The following is an 18199-nucleotide window of genomic DNA, read 5'->3' as shown; positions in this document are numbered from 1 at the left end:
TAAAAATTATTACTACTCGCCATTTTAAGAAATGATACAGTTATGCTTTATAGGAGGGAAAGAGGCTGTTCCCACCTATATACACACGCCCTTACATAGCTGTGGTGTGATTAATAAACTAGCTCAGCAACCCAACGCTGCCTTAACAGTATTTCCTGTTTGTCAACTTTAGTATGACTGATGATAGAGACAGCCTAAAGACAAACTCAACCTTGACTACAAGGTGTGTCTCTTTGATACTTTGTGGTCAGGGCTGTTCTGTGTGGAGTTTTATATTCTCCTCATGCAGGGATGTGTACAGGGGTAGGAGCTCATGTGAAAACAGGGCACTTCTCTTAATCTAAACCCATCTTTGAATTATCATTTTATTTTAATACCCTCACATGAACATAGTTGTTGAATACTCTACAGATTTCTACAGAATAATCAGATCACACAAAGACACTTGTCTTCACTGGGTTTATCACAAGAGTAAGAAGAAACAAAAAAAGCTGTGACACCATGTGCGTGTTTTTTATGCTACCTTTTTCTAGTAAATATCTAGAATACAACCCCGTTAATATTATATGAAACCTAAAGCTACATGGGTCAGTGCTACATTCTCATTTCATTTTTTCCAAACAGTAAACTGATCAGTCAGGATTTCAAACTGCATTTGTCTCACTATTTGAATTTTAAAGTAAATGTGATAAAAGTTTATAAATCATAACCATTTAAAGTGATAAAGTAGGCATGTTTGCATATTGTGAATATTATATTTATCATCTTAATTACACAAGAGGCGGGTTATAAAGCTTTTCACATGACGGGCTGAAAGAAAGACAGAACCAGGGTAGACTGATCAAATTTACAGACAAGGGAATTTAAAAAATGGATAGGTAGGGAATAAAACAGAATGATTTAATATTGTCGTGAAATAAAGTGACTTAAATATAATTCATACTGACTATGCAGAGAGATCAGATTAAGAGAAATGTTTTTTGCTGGTCTAGATGTTCACAGTCACAGTTCCTCATCCTGAAGAGACTTTAGGATATAAAAATCTGAAAGAGCTCATATTTATCAGGTTTTAACGTTTCATTCACTGTTCATAAAAACACGGAGAATGCATTGTGTGGTGGATGCGAATTTTGTAGTCCATCAATGTTAAACTAGACAATTTCCACAAGTGGAAATCGCGAGAGGGGCTCAGGGGGCCGTGCTGGTTTCATCACAGGGTCATTTATGACAATAGCCCGACTTGTCATTACAAGGTCATGTCCAAGTCCAAGCTGAAGCAGCATGTAGCTGGACAGTGACACGGTGAAATGGTTGACAAACACTGTACATGACAGGAGACTTCATTCATGTGTTTTAGTCATGTGGCATGATTAGCTGATGCTGATCACCTGGCAACTGAGCCTCAGCTGTCTTCTTGATATACCTGGTGGTGTTGGCCCTCCCTATGAGCTGGGATAACATTATGACTACAAATGGACATGGCTGTGATACAAAGAAACAATAAAATCAATCTAATGAAACAGTGTGTCTGTCTCTCTTACTCACGTGACCTGGTCATGGTTTAATAGCAGTTACTGGAACATGAGGCTGAGAAGTTTGTGCAGATTCACACATGCATGTAACTTTTGCACACACACACCACCACACACACATGCGCGCTTCGTGCGCCAACACACAAGCAAACACACAATCTCTCCAATTCACTTCATATGGGATATACAGTTGAAACCAGAAGTTTACATACACTATATAAAAAGACATATAAACTTTTTTTCTCACTGTCTAACATTAAATCAGATTAAACTTTCCCTGTTTTTGGTCAATTAGGATTACCAAAATTATTTCTATTTGCTAAATGCCAGAATAATGAGAGAGATCATTTTTTAGACAATTTTTTTTATTATTTTCTTGAGAGTCAGAAGTTTACATACACTAAGATTACTATGCCTTTGAACAATCTGGGAAAGCCCAGATGATGATGTCATGTCTTTGGAAGCCTCTGATAGGTTTATTGACAACATTTGAGTTAATTAGAGGCACGCCTGTGGATGTATTTTAAGGCACACCTGAAACACACTGCTTCTTTGTGTAACATCATGGGAAAATCAAAAGAAATCAGCCAAGATATCAGGAAGAGAACTGTGGACTTGCACAAGTCTGGTTCATATATATTTATATACACAGTCAACAAATGTATTAGAGCACCCTAACCCTAACTAAAGTAAGGTTTATGCCACAGCTGCCCTAAATTAACAGCATTGGTAATTACCAAAATCATTTTTGATGTTCCTGCGATGGTTAATACACCAATATGTAGAAGCTCTTTAACCCAAATGATATTTTTAATGCTAAAATAGAATTATTATTGTTATCCATGAATTTTCAAATTTACTGATTTACAAAAAAACTGAAAAAATAGTAAAGCACATAAATATATCTTGATTAATATGTCAGATTATAGTTATTTACTGTCATTCCTGAACAGAAAAATGAGTTTTAGTGGTTGAATGTTGTGCTTGATTAATTTCTGACTTCTCAGAGAAGCCCAGTGAGCCGGCTCAAATTTGGGTGAATTCAGTTTGAAATTCCTCATTCCTGTTCAAAATGGTAAAACGTGGAGAGCTGACTGAGAATGAAAGAGTCTGCATTAAAGCACTTCATGATGCTGGATGGTCTCTGAGACAAACATGACAGGTGGTCTAATACATTTGTTAAAGACTGTACATATATACAGTATAATAGCTAAATGACAGCAGTGATAGTGAAGATTGCAGTAAGAATCTCCTGCTATGCTTCATTAATGGTTTTTACAGAGAACACAGACTTGTTTACAGACATGGGAAGTAGGTAACCTTGCGAAGCAGATGGATACGCCCATTTCCTTGTTTCTTGCTGGTGAATCCATCTTGCAAAGCTCCCGTCTGAACCGTTTGGGCCGGTTAGAAAGTGACAGGACCAATCAGGGAGGAGGGGCAGTACTTTTAGGCGCAGCTGGTGCAGTTATGGAGGAAGAGATTAGCATGGATGCTGCTAAAGCGCCAGTTTTATCAGAACTTGACGATATTTCTTTGTTAAAAGAAGAACAAAGAACAGCAGTGAGTTGTTTTCTTTTCAAAAATGACAAAAGTCGAGTACTGACATGTCTACAGTCGCCATGGTTCATGTTAGTTCTCAGTAGCTGCACATGCACAGCTTGATAGCTGCTACGTCCTGTGTTTTGTTTCTCTGATTGGCCCGTAGAGATGTGACAGACAGAACATTTACCCAATCACACTCCGAGTTTTTTTTCAAAGCCTCTGCCTTTTCTCAAACGTTTCCTATTGAAGCTTAAGTGTGAAACACTTCCATCTGGCGTGTCAGGTTAGGAAGTAGGCCATTTACTGTCAGAGGACTAAAGAAACCAGAACATTTCACATTTGAGAAGCTGGAATCAGAAAACAGGGACATTTTTGTCTTAAAAAAGTAGTGGAAATGATTAGTCAATGAAATGTTTTGTTGCCAGCTATTTTGATAATCTAATTGTTGCAGCATTATATCAGTTTGTTTAATCATTTTTGTATTTTCAAATGACAAAAAATTATTTGTAGGTTAATTAACTATTTTCTCATCCTATATTTTCTATTTATATTTTGTTACATTTTTAGCAAGTATTTGTAACGAGAGTTTTTAGGGGTTTGTGACTAACTTCACCGCGGTGTATTACATGCCCATCTCTGCGTGTTCATTATTCATAGATGTTTCTCAGTAATGTTAAACTTTTTCTGAGATGAGTTTTTTTCTTACATGAACTCTAACTGGCTAGATTAGTTTATTGTAAGAAACATGAGAAAATCCAGCCTGAATAAACTCAGTACACTGCATTTAATTTAATGTTGTATCTATTAATCACTTTAAAACACAGTACTTAAATACAAACACAACTTTTTTTAATATATATATTTTTAATCTGCAAGTGTAGAAATGAATGAGATTTTGTTATGACTTTAACATCTAAGTATTAAAAATGCTACAGTGAAATAACATGGAGAATCAGAGGATACCTAGAGACCCCCAGTACAAGAATATGCTGGGATTTTCTGATAACAACTACTGCTAACAATCTGATTTTGTTATTTTATGGAATTTTGAAAACTGGAATATATGTTTGTGCTCTGCTATGTCTGTCATTATTTTAAAAATGCTCCAGTAATAAAAGAACAATAAGGTACGGAAAATGTCTGCATTTCTACAAAGCAAAATAACTAAATATATTAACTGTCCCGTTTTAAACAACCTGCCTATCATTCAAGTATAAGTTAGATTTCTGACTTGCACTTGAAGGCACCATGACGTCTCACAGAGAAAACGTTTTAATGAGGTCCACCTGAAACAGCACGACTGACCGTGATGGGGGGGGGGGGTTAATAACTGGACGTAGATGACAGAATATCAATACTGTCACTACTCAACATTGTAAGAAATAAGGTTATACAAAAGGAAAAGAAGCCCTTCCACCTGTACAAACAACTCCTCCTCACCTGTCTGTGGTGTGATCAAACACCTGAACGCTCCTCCCTGTTTGTTAACTTAACTCTGACTAAGGACAGAGACAGCTGAAGAGACGACCTCAGCCTTGACTACAAGGTAAGTCTGTTTCATACTTTGGGGTAATGCTGGGCGATTAATTGAAAAAAGATCAAAAAGAGCCAATAACCAACATAAGCCTGCTGTGTCGGTTATTTCGTCTTTGTCCCTTTGTTAATCTCTCTACTAATACTCTCTAGCAGCAGACTACATGAGGGGCACCGCCCAGCCACCTCTACACGGAAGCGTTACCGAGCAGTGTTAACAACTTAGCGACTTTGTCGCTATATTTAGCGAGTTTTCAGACCCCTCTAGGGTCTCATCTTCAAAAAAGCGACTAGTGACAAATCTAGCGACTTTTTCTGAGGTTACTGGAGACTTCAGGAGACTCTGAGGTGAAAGTACATAATGTTGTTGTTCCTCTCAGGTAGCAAGCGTTCCTGCTGTGGGCCCCTCCCTGTGCCGGAGCATTCTCAAGGTGTGTTTCACTTTTTTTCTTTTTTTCCCTTTTTTTTCTTTTTTTTTATGGCTTGAGTCTTTGGCGTGAGTCTTTTCCTTGAGTCTTAGCTCCGCCCACCAAAGACTCATGGAGAGACCGAGGAATCGACAGGGAAGACTGAATCCATAAGACCAACGATGGTCCAGGTGACGTCCTTACCTCTGTAGCGTCACGTGAAGCGACGTCAGTGTATGATGACGGTGCCCCACATTTACAGTGTTTGGTCTCACTGTGGGATCAGAAAACACCTGCAAGAAGAGAAACCTGCAGTAAACATCAGAAGTTTTAAAGGCTCAACAACTGATGGGCTGGGATTTAAAACAGTGTTTAGAATAAGCATTTACAGTGAAATATTGAGGATATATTTAATAAACTCAATAATAAAGAGTGAATCAGTATGGAGTTTAATATTTGATTAGTTTTCTGATTCACATTCAAACATGTTAAAGCTCATAAAATCAACAGAATCAGATATAAATCCTCCCTTTCCCACCAAACACCAACATCATTTAGAGGATTTTTTTCTACATTCGGTCCATCATAACCCTGAATTTAGACAGAAGATAGTCATAGAAATTGATCCATGATTTGTCCGTCTGATATGGTCAAAATTTAGCCCAATAATAGTTGTTTAGAAAATGACCATATGACAGAGATGTCTTTATAGAGACCTGAATATTACATCTTTTCACTTTTCACTTTTCTATTAAATCTAGACGTTGTTTAGACATTTTATAATGTCTTTGCGACTATTTTTTGATATCAAAAACCATGCACACTCTTTCTACCAGCAAATGCTATATTACAGAATTATTTATTATCATAATTATTCAGTGTGAGGGTTAATGATCAAACCTGACGCTCACTTTCAGACTGATAGACACTTTTAACCCTGCGATGATTTAAACGTGTTTTTTCCTGACAGACAGTCTGCTGCTGTCTGATTTTAATTCTCTTCATGATCTAATAAACAGAAATAACTACTAAATAGACTATTCCACCCAGTAAATATTAGTTGTAAAGACGTTAACAAATGTCTCCACTATGTCTAAACGCAACTTGATTTAACTGAAAAGATGTAATTTTCAGGTCATTGAAAAGACATTCCTATAAAGATGTCACTGTAATATGGTCATATTTTAAACAACTATTATAAATTTGGACCAATCAGATGGACAAAACATGGCTCAACTTTCTACGACTATCTTTTGACTAAATTTAGGTTATGTTGAACCGAATGTAGAAAAAAAAGTCTAAATGAAGTTGGTGTTTAGTGGGAAAGGGAGGATTTATATCTGATTCTGTTGATTGTATGAGTTTTTAACATGTTTGATGTTTGAAGGTGAATCAGAAAACTAATCAAATATTAAACTCCACTGATTCACTCTTTATTATTGATTTTATTAAATATATTCTCAGTATTTCACTGTAAATGCTTATTTCAAACACTTCCTTTAAATCCCAGCCAGTTATTGAGCCTTTAAAACTTCTGATGTTTATATTCTGTCCGTTTATCGTCCGTTATAAACTCTGTTTCTCCTCCATCATTTATCTCTGCTGGTGCTGAGAAGTTTCACTGACATCCACGGTGAGCAGCGTCCAATCAGTCCTGCTCTCATGTGTCTTTGCTCATCGGTCTTCAAATCTCAGTCCTCGGTCTCATGGCTTGGGTCTTAAAATCACGTAAGGGTCCATGGGACAGTCCTTAAAATGGCGGATCAGAAACTACTTCCAGTTCAAGCAAAGGCGCCTTCACAGATTTTTTAGTGTCTCCTTTTTGTCCATTTAGATTGTTAATGAAGACTGTATACAAAAAATACAACAAAAAACATGGTTAAAAATGTTCATGTTGGGGGGGTGCCCGAGAGCTCGACTATCTAGGACGTGTTTCGTGGTAGCTCCTCAGGGATTTACAAAAATTGTATTTTTTAATACCTCAAAGCTCAAGTTATTGCAGTATTTTAGTGCTGGTATTTGCATCTAAAATCCTCATTATGTCAACGTCCCGAATCAAGGCGGATTCTGCCAAACCAGCTCGCTCCAAGTCTCGTCACTCACCAGAGCCGGAGTCACCGGAGAAGCTTGATGCTAATGAAGCGATGCTATGAAGCATTAAAGCGATGATGGAGGACATGCAGTCTGAAATTGTTACAAAGTTTGAGACTATCATTTCAGAGACCATGAAACGAGAGATTAAATCCACCTTGAAGCCCCTTGAGGAGCAAATTACAGCACACAATAGCACAATCAACGAGCTGGAGAAGGCCGCTAACAAGCAGGACAGCCAGCTAGCCGGGCTGTAAGCTAACGTGGCTTCGCTGACGGCGACAGTGGAATCTATGAAGAAGAGATGTGAAGACCTGGAGGCACGCTCCAGATGGAACAACATCAGACTCATTGGCTTTACCTGAGGGGACGGAAGGCCCTCGCCCAGCTGAATTCATTGCCAACTTTCTACAGGATCTGCTGGGTCTGGAGGCTAAACCGCTACTTGATCAGGCACACCGCATGCTGCGCGCTAAACCCAAACAGGATGAACCTCCTCGCCCGCTTATGATGCTAAGTTTGTGTTGTGTAGGGGAGGTTAAGTGGGCATGCAGGGGGGGGGTTCCTTCTTTGGGGTTTAGGTCTTTTTTGTGGGGATGGGGCATGGTACACTCTCCCTGGATGCAATGTCTGTTTATTTTAGATTGTTGGGACGATGCAGAAACAATTAGAACAAACATACCCTGGTTAAAAACAATCTTCGAGCATGCGGCGTCTTGCCCCCCGCGGCCCCATTTTTGGCAGGTCCGCCCGCGATAAATGTTGGAGGAAATCTACCGCGGGCTCTGGCCCTCCGAGGCCTGGAAGTATTTTTGCCGAATTTCTTCTCCCGAAAATGGAACGACGCAATCCCAGGGTGCACTTCGAGACGTCCGGTTCCGAATCCGGGGCCCCCCGCACCGCTTCCGCGTCCCTCTAGGCCGCGCCCCTTTATGCAAATTAGCCACGTGCCCGCCGTTTGCCGCTCCGCCAGCGTCTCTGGTCCTCCGGACCCGATTTATACACCGGAGTGATTCAAAAGTCAGAGTTTTAAGGAGGAAACGGCAGCGTTGTAAAGTGCGCCTCTAAGGTCAAAAGGCCTTTTGCTCAGATCGTACTTTAAAAACGTTTGTGCGCCCAAATTAAAGTCGTAAGTCAGTCTCATACCAACTGAATTCGTCGAGGACTTAGTCCACAGTGATTTAGATGCACATTTTTGTGAAACGTGGGACGCCTATATTCTCAAAAAGTCAAATGGTCACAACTATTAATATTATCATTTTGAAGCACGTGTAAAATAGTACCTGATTCTAAAGAAGAGACGGACGGCATATAATCGGAGCCATTTTCTGGAACCCTTGATGTTCACGTATACAGATCACAACAGTGTTGTCATGGTGATTGTTGATTATAGAGTCTGTGTGTGTGTGTTTCTTCAAAGCAGAGCATGTGTCAGGGTCAAAGAAGCAGTCTGAGAGGAATAGTGTCAAGCACAAATCAGGTTTAATTATAAATTAAATAATAAATTACAGTGGCAGTGCAGCTGAAGTTACAGTATAGAGGGGCAATATAAATACAGATTAAATAAGGTCACAAATACACACACCGATAAAGAAAACTATTTACAAAAAAAAAAAAAAAAAAATAGATACAAGAGAATATGAAAAGTCTTTACACTAATAAAATGAAATTAAATCAGTCCTCCTCCTCCTGCTCCTCCTTCCTCTCTCCAGCCTCTTCTTTCTCCTCCTCCTGCTGCTTTGAGCTTCCGGCTCTCCTCTCTGCCAGCCACAGCTCCACACTTTTCCCCTCGTAAAGGGCGCAAAAACTCTCTTTTTGGCCACCGGGAAGAAAGTGCTGGCTGTGGCCAAAGTCCTTTTTGGCCGGCTGGCCACAGCGTCCGCAGATCCTTAGCTTGTGGGGCTTGTGGGGCTTGTGGGCCTTCTGGGCCTTCTGCCCCTCAGCGGGCTCTAGCGGCAGGTTCCTCTTCCTCCACGCTGTGGTCCTGGGGAGGGACTGGCAGGGCCTCTGGCTCCGCAGCCACTCCGCAGCCGTCGGTGCCCCGGGGCCCTGATCCAGGGGGCAGAAGAAGACACCCCTGAAATAGGCGTGGCCAGAGGAGAGGTGTTTCTGCTCCCCGCAGACGTCGCAGGGGTCCCCGGCTGCGGCGCTGGCCCCAGAGGTGCTGGCGAGCAGCTCCCTGTCCCTCTCCTGCGTCTTCCTGCGCCTGTAGAGGGTGTTTCTTGTTGGGGGCTGGCCGGAAGCTCCCAAGGTGGAGGGGACCTCGGAGGTGGCAGAGGTGGTGGAGGACACGGGCAGGACCTGGGTCTGGTCTGCAAGAGATTGGACATGAACATTTTGATATGAATGGGACAGGCAGCTATTTTTTCTTGTCTTTTTTTAAACTTTCCTGACCGATTGATTGTAAACATTGAATGGCTTTTTCTACATACCCGACTCCTGTTTCTCCTCCTTCTCCACATGCTTGGTCTTCTGTGTGGCTTTCCTAGGTTCCATCCTACACAAAAAGAGGTGAAGAACAAGCAGAGTCAACATTCAGATTCAAACTTACAGCAGGGCAGAATTAAAGGACACTCAACTCAGTCATGCACTTACTTTCACAGGCAGTAAAAAGGTTTATGTCGTGATGATCCTTCTCTCGCTTCTGTGTGTAGGAAAAAGGCCTCAGAGTTCTGCACGCACTCTTTACCTGCACCTTTGACCAATCAGTTCAAACCTAAGTTTGACCAATCAGTTTAAAGCAGGCAGGCCTCCTTGATCCAACCAGTAACTCGGAAACTTCTCCCCTCCTCCTTCAGCAGGGAGGGGGGAAAGGTCAAACCAACTCAGATGTGGAGGTGCCGGGAACAACCAACCCCTCTGCAAACATCTCCACAGTACAGGAGACGCTGGCAGAGACACAAGCCTGAGCACTCTGAAGGGTCATAGCCATGCAAATGTGCAGAGAAACCATCTCATTGGCCCAAACCTTCGAGCCTTTAGGAGACCAGCGCGGGAACAAGTCCTCCTCAGAGATCACCTTTGATTGCTGTTATACAGATGCAGATGTGGAGCAGCAACACTTGTGGATGTCTGTGGACAACATTTTTACTCTTGGATAACTGACTCTTAGATCATTTCACAACCAGCAGTGTGTTTTACCTCTTGTAGTGTTTCAAAAGTGATTTAATAAAGACATCTACCTGTTTTCATTCGTTTCCGTCATTGGCAGTGTCACAGCATGGTGACAGAGAAAGGAAGGTCATAAATGTGTCATCCCACATGAGGATGTTAAAGCTGATACAGAGGCTAATGCTTATGATCAAAGTGTAAAGACAGATGATTAGTTAAGACTGGCATATTGCTCATTACAGTATAACTCGGGAATATTACCAACAAAGAGCAGAGAAGCCCTGGAGAGAGGTGACATTCTAGCCCCAAAGTGCTAATCTGTGGTTAAAAAAGAACATTCAGACATCATTTGAGCCAATCAAGAATCACATTTATTTTAAACAAGTGACTTGCAACTTGGTAGAGTCAGATACATTAAATAATAAAAACCTTTATTTATAGAGCGCTTTTTAAAACAAGGGCTTAAAAAGTGCTTTGACATGGTAAAAATGACTTCAGACTGTAAATTGAGGCATTCAAGTGTTTTAAGACCATACAATCAGGCATTACAGTGACTTTAGACTGTAAATTAAGGCATTCAAGTGTTTCAAGACTGTACAATCAGGCATTACAGTGACTTTAGACTGTAAATTGAGGCATTCAAGTGTTTCAAGACTGTACAATCAGGCATTACAGTGACTTCAGACTGTAAATTGAGGCATTCAAGTGTTTCAAGACCGTACAATCAGGCATTACAGTGACTTTGGACTGTAAATTGAGGCATTCAAGTGTTTCAAGGCTGCACAATTAGGCATTAAAGTGTTTTAAGACTGTACAGTCAGGCATTACAGTGACTTTGGACTGTAAATTGAGGCATTCAAGTGTTTCAAGGCTGCACAATCAGGCATTAAAGTGTTTTAAGACTGTACAGTCAGGCATTACAGTGACTTTGGACTGTAAATTGAGGCATTCAAGTGTTTCAAGGCTGCACAATCAGGCATTAAAGTGTTTTAAGACTGTACAGTCAGGCATTACAGTGACTTTGGACTGTAAATTGAGGCATTCAAGTGTTTCAAGACCGTACAATCAGGCATTACAGTGACTTTAGACTGTAAATTGAGGCATTCAAGTGTTTCAAGGCTGCACAATCAGGCATTAAAGTGTTTTAAGACTGTACAGTCAGGCATTACAGTCACTTTAGACTGTAAATTGAGGCATTCAAGTGTTTCAAGGCTGCACAATCAGGCATTACAGTGACTTCAGACTGTACAGTCAGGCATTACAGTGACTTTGGACTGTAAATTGAGGCATTCAAGTGTTTTAAGACCATACAATCAGGCATTACAGTGACTTTAGACTGTAAATTAAGGCATTCAAGTGTTTCAAGACTGTACAATCAGGCATTACAGTGACTTTAGACTGTAAATTGAGGCATTCAAGTGTTTCAAGACTGTACAATCAGGCATTACAGTGACTTCAGACTGTAAATTGAGGCATTCAAGTGTTTCAAGACCGTACAATCAGGCATTACAGTGACTTTGGACTGTAAATTGAGGCATTCAAGTGTTTCAAGGCTGCACAATCAGGCATTAAAGTGTTTTAAGACTGTACAGTCAGGCATTACAGTGACTTTGGACTGTAAATTGAGGCATTCAAGTGTTTCAAGGCTGCACAATCAGGCATTAAAGTGTTTTAAGACTGTACAGTCAGGCATTACAGTGACTTTGGACTGTAAATTGAGGCATTCAAGTGTTTCAAGGCTGCACAATCAGGCATTAAAGTGTTTTAAGACTGTACAGTCAGGCATTACAGTGACTTTGGACTGTAAATTGAGGCATTCAAGTGTTTCAAGACCGTACAATCAGGCATTACAGTGACTTCAGACTGTAAATTGAGGCATTCAAGTGTTTCAAGGCTGCACAATCAGGCATTAAAGTGTTTTAAGGCTGTACAGTCAGGCATTACAGTGACTTTAGACTGTAAATTGAGGCATTCAAGTGTTTCAAGGCTGCACAATCAGGAATTACAGTGACTTCAGACTGTACAGTCAGGCATTACAGTGACTTTGGACTGTAAATTGAGGCATTCAAGTGTTTCAAGGCTGCACAATCAGGCATTAAAGTGTTTTAAGACTGTACAGTCAGGCATTACAGTGACTTTGGACTGTAAATTGAGGCATTCAAGTGTTTCAAGACCGTACAATCAGGCATTACAGTGACTTCAGACTGTAAATTGAGGCATTCAAGTGTTTCAAGGCTGCACAATCAGGCATTAAAGTGTTTTAAGGCTGTACAGTCAGGCATTACAGTGACTTTAGACTGTAAATTGAGGCATTCAAGTGTTTCAAGACCGTACAATCAGGCATTACAGTGACTTTAGACTGTAAATTGAGGCATTCAAGTGTTTCAAGGCCGTACAATCAGGCATTACAGTGACTTCAGACTGTAAATTGAGGCATTCAAGTGTTTCAAGGCCGTACAATCAGGCATTACAGTGACTTTAGACTGTAAATTGAGGCATTCAAGTGTTTCAAGGCTGCACAATCAGGCATTAAAGTGTTTTAAGACTGTACAGTCAGGCATTACAGTGACTTTGGACTGTAAATTGAGGCATTCAAGTGTTTCAAGGCCGTACAATCAGGCATTACAGTGACTTTAGACTGTAAATTGAGGCATTCAAGTGTTTCAGGGCTGTACAGTCAGGCATTACAGTGACTTTGGACTGTAAATTGAGGCATTCAAGTGTTTCAAGGCTGTACAGTCAGCCATTAAAGTGACTTTAGACTGTACAATAAGAGGCATTAAAGTGATTGCAACTTTGTACACTTTGTACACTATTTACAAAATGTACACTATTTACAAAATGTACACTATTTACAAAATGTACACTATTTACAAAATGTACACTATTTACACTATTTACATGTCCCTGTGCCCGCTGTGTTACCTTCACCTATTCCTTGCCCGTTTGGAGGAAGGTGGCTGCTCACTGGCAGAGTCAGAAGCGGGCACTGGGGCAAACGCTGGGGCAGCAGCGGGGGCGAGCACTCGGGCAGCAGCTGGGGCAGCAGCGGGGGCAGCAGCTGGGGCAGCAGCGGGGGCAGCAGCTGGGGCAAGCGCTCGGGCAGGCGCTGGGGCAAGCGCTCGGGCAGCTGCCGGGGCAGGCGCTGAAGCAGCAGCAGGGGCGGGCGGGTGAGCAGAGGCAGCTGGCAGATGCTGCTGTGCAGCTGGAGCCTGCAGACAGAAATGAGAAGATGGACAAATAAGCTAGAATAAAAGAGTCACACATTTAGAGCTATAATAAAACACTGGCATTGAGAGCACAGAGTTCAATAAAGGGAGGTCACTGACCGGAGGTTGTTCTCCGCTCCTCCGTTCTGCCAGCCATTCTTCCACAGGGCGTCCCTCGGCCTTGGCACAAAAGTGCTCTCCTCTGTAGCGGCTGTGGCCGAAGGCCTTGGTTTTGGGCTGGCCACAGCGCCGGCACAGGAAGTGCGTAAAACTCTTCCGTGCCGGCGAGAGGAGAGCACCCAGCTCCTCGGCCTGGCGACGCTCCTCCTCCCTCTGCTTCCTCTGCCAGGCGGTGGTCCGGGGCAGCTGGGCCGGAGCTGCTGTGGAGGTGGAGGGCTGCGGGGTTCCGGCAGGCGAGGCTGCAGGGCTGGTGGCTGAGATGGAAGCTGCAGGGGCGGCGTGACCCTGAGCCGCCAGGACGGCATGCAGCTCTGGTGCCAGGGGCCCGCGTTGGGTCACAGCCTGACCAGTGGCGTCCCGGGGCAGGTCGAGAACCATGGGCTGGTCAGGCTGTGCTGGATGCGGCAGGAGACCACGCGCAGCGGGCAGCTCCTCCTCTGTGGTCTCCTGCGCACTGGGCCCTGGCACCGCCATGGTCACTGTCTGCACCATCTCAGCCTTGCTCCGTTTGTTGTGCCTTGTAGAAACACATTCAAGCAGACAAGCTGCAATCAACATCTCTTGTTACCAACCACCCAGTCGATCAATCTATCAATCACAGCGTGACAGGCTTACAGACACGAGTCTTACCACTGCAGGAGGGTCCTCTGGTTGACCTCGCACAACTGGATGGGCGCGGCTGCCAGGAGGCCAGGGTGGTTATGCACATTATCCCTGATAATGGCATAATCCCTCCTGACAGCCGCCCAGCGGTTTACACGCACCCCGGCGATGGTACGGCCGTCGTAATGGATGCGGCACAGCTCCAAGAAGACAGCCTCCACTATCCTGCTGCAGCTTGGAGACTGCGCCGCACCAGATCCAGCTCCCAGGAAGGACCTGCAGAAAGAGAGATGGAGAGAGTGAGAAACATGTATTTTACCTGTGATAAAAATGCCCATACCAATCTGCAGTTTGTAAGGTTAACCTGGATTCGTGATAACAACAGCAACTAAGAAACTCTAATCAGGGTACGCTCTTGAGAACGGAGGAAAAATAAAAACGCGTACCGAGTGACGCTGTCAACCCCTGGGATGCCCTGGTGCTTGGAAGGGCCCGCTTTAAAGCGGCCCTTCGCCAAGCGGTCCTGGTGGCGAGGCTGGAAGGAGAAAGCCGCCTTGTCCCTGTCGGACAGTTTTTGCCACAGGGCGACTATCTCCCTCATCTGAGGCTGCGTCACAAAGGCGTTGTGACGCAGCTCCACCAGGGCCAGGGCCAGACGGACGGCGTGATGGTATCCGCCGTGCCCGTCGGGGCCGACGACGTCCTGCAAAAGACGAGGAGAGAGGAGAGGAGGGTTAAAACGAATCCTCGCTTTGCCCTTTAAGCCATCCAAAAAATATAAGATGAAGATGGAATACACTTACCTCCTTGTCCTCCTCCTCCATCTGGGGCGCGGTGATGGTGCTGGCATCGACCGCGCTGGGAGCTTCGGGGACGGCCGGGGCTCCGGGGACAGCAGGGGCTTCGGGCTCGGCGGGAGGCTGCCAGAGGATCCGGTTCAAGTTGTAAGCGAACCGGAGGTCCCCCAGCTCCTCCTGGAAGCCCTCGTCCTCCTCCTGCTGCCGCCGCCGCTGCTGCTGCTCTTCCTCCTCCACCTCCTCCACCTCCTCCTCCTCCTCCTCTCCTGTGCCGTCGGGAGCATCCGGGTCTCGGCCTGGGTCCTGCATCGCAGTGCCCGTCTGCGAGTACAGGTACTCAAGGCCGATGAGCTCCCCTGATCGATGTTAAAAAAAACAAAAAGAGAAACACAAAAAAATGTTTTGAGGCAGTGGGACCTGTGAGAGTCTGCATCTACACTCGCTAGCTCTTTCACTGACTGCTCACCTGTGTACTCCCTTGGCTTGGTGTACGTCGCCACCAGAGTGGAGCCCATCAACTTCTGGGTGGCGTCCTCCAGGGCCTGGGTCAACCGGGCGCTGTAGCAGCGCAGAGGCGTCTTGCGGGCGCCCTGCACTGCCTCTCTCGCCCGGTTCTCGTTCCACCTCATCAGGCCCTCCAGCAGGAACACCTGGAAGTGGAGGGCGCTGGCTGTCGTGCCTGTGAAGAGAGAGGAAAGAAGGGGAAGGGGTCAGCCACACCGAGAGTTAAGCGCGTTCGCGCCGCAAAGGTACGCAGCACGTCACACTCACCGGGGATGAAGCGGCACAGGTGGAGGTGGAACGACTCCAGCGAGGTGGAGCCCCGAGCGCAGCGAAAGACGGGCAGGACGACCCCCCCTCTGGTCACCTCCCCCGTCTTCGCGTACAGCTGCACTCCGGGCGGATCCTGGATGCACCGCAGGTGACGGCGCTGCGTGCTCCAGATCTCTTCCATCCTCGCCTGGTCGATGAGGGGAACGCCCATGGTGTCCGTCACCTCCCAGAAGGAGTACAGCAGCTCCTGAATGAGCCGCTCGGTCTCCTGGACTCCTCTGGTCCGGCGACGGCAGTGACGGGCCATTTCTTTGGCCGTCAGCGTCACGAGCGTGTCCCTCCCCTCTTCGACCTGCCTGGCCCGCTGGAGGAGATCTACATCGCTCTGGTCCCACTCGAAGATGGCAAAGCTCAGCCGTGCCATGAAGGGGCCATAGAGTGGGTGGCTGTCCGTAGTGACACCTCTAGCGAATCTTCGCATGAGGTGCCACACATCCAGCCGCACCACCATCCGGTCCCACTCCACGAACATAGCTGAGACCTGGAGGGGAGAAGAGAAAGGCGTTATGCTTAGGTCCACAAACAGAGAGAATCTCAGAGACCCCCCCACAGAGCCCAGAAACTGTACTTTGCACTGCCCGACGGCCACGCAGCAGTCCCGGTCGACGTAGATCACGCTGGGAGGCGCCTGGCCCGCCTCCCTGTACCGCTGCATGAGCCCGGCCGCCATGGGTAGGAGCCCCTCGCCCTCCGAGTCGGTGAGCACGGACATCAGCACCTGCCCGTGCTCGTTGCCGACGTTGGTCACCCAGGCGGCCGTCCCAGCTGCTTCGCCCGCCAACTTCTTTGCCACCTATAGGGAGGGAGTCAGAGAGAGAGAGAGAGAGAGAGAGAGAGAGAGAGACAGAGGGGGTGGAGGCAGAAAGACACGAAGACAAATGATCAGAGAATATCACATGATGCACACAGACATTTCTCTCTTGTGTTTAGTGAAAATACTCGCCTTCTTGGTGGAATCCATTTTCAGGATGTCCCCAAACACAGATGTTATCCTGGCCTTCGTCTCATCTACGTGCCCCAGCGCCCATCGAGCGTAGACGGACAAAAGCCAGTGTGTGCTGGGGACAGGGTGCATGGGGGGGACCGTCACCTCCTCCCTCCGCACCCCCAGCTGGACAAGGACACCAGTGAAGTCCAGGGCACGGCTCATCCACTCCTCGGTGTGGTGCTCCAGGAGGGTCGCTCGAAGACGAGCAACGCTGTTGCCCAGCGTGCGCTGGCTCAGCTCGGTGACGACCCTCCTGTCACACGACAGCCTGTGGAGAAAGCCGAGAAAGAGCATCGCCCACCGCTGTCACACACAGGCTCACAAATAAAGAACAAAAAGCACGAGGCTGTCATTTGTCCGCTTACCTGTAGGTGAGGATGGCTGGAAACTTCAACTGGTGTCTCAGAGCCAGCTGTGCCACGATGTCCTGCCCCCACGCCGCGTACTTTTTCTGACAGGGGTGGCACTCCAGGTACTCCGTGCCCATGGAGTACCAGGAGTCCCTGTCAAGTACCCTCCTCACGGTCTTGTACAGACCGGCGCCGGTCAACCTGTGCTTACAGATGGGACACACAAGACTGTATGCCCACATCCTGTAAGGGGCCCACAGGAAGAACCGGCTGAGGAAGAAGGCGTTGGGCGAGGACGGCGGCTGGGTGTAGAGGGGCCTCACCTCTGGGGGGTGCCACCACAGCCGCAGCTGGCTGGTGAGCACGGCGTGCCCCCTCGGATCTCTCCTGAAGAGGGCACGCCCCAGCCAATCGTGGTCCTGCTCAGGGAGCAGCTTCCTCCACTCCTTGGGGAGAAGCTGCACAAATAAGAGAAACACAAAAGATAAAGATTAGTAACAGTAAATGTGACCGTAATGACAGCTTGATGACAGCAGAGTCATCATTATCACCTCAACATCTATGAAGATGAAAATCAGGAGCTTTATATGAGCAAAATAATTGACATTAGATCCATTTACCTGTGCACCAACACTCAGGGCGGGGGGTGCAGGCTCGCCTGAGTCTCCAGCTGGCCCTGGTCCCTGTGCTGGTCCTGGTCCCGGAGCTGGCCCTGGTCCCTGCGCTGGCCCTGGTCCTGGCGCTGGTCCTGGGCCCGGAGCTACTCCAGCAGCTGTAGAAACAAACACCAATGCTCTTTATCAGAATCAGCTTTTTTGGCCAAGTATGTGTGCACATACAGGGAATTTGACTCTGGTAACTTTTGCTCTCTTGTACAGAAAAACACAGAACTTAAATAAACATGAAACAGAGATATATACATATATACAACAGAAATTAGGCTTAAACATAAATTAAGCTTTAAGAAGCAAGGAGAAATTGTAAATTGAAGAAGAGCACATATATACAACGTAACAGGA

This window comes from Cheilinus undulatus, linkage group 16 (genome assembly GCF_018320785.1).
Source record: "Cheilinus undulatus linkage group 16, ASM1832078v1, whole genome shotgun sequence".
NCBI classification, from domain to species: domain Eukaryota; kingdom Metazoa; phylum Chordata; class Actinopteri; order Labriformes; family Labridae; genus Cheilinus; species Cheilinus undulatus.
Note: the sequence above shows the minus strand (reverse complement) of the source record.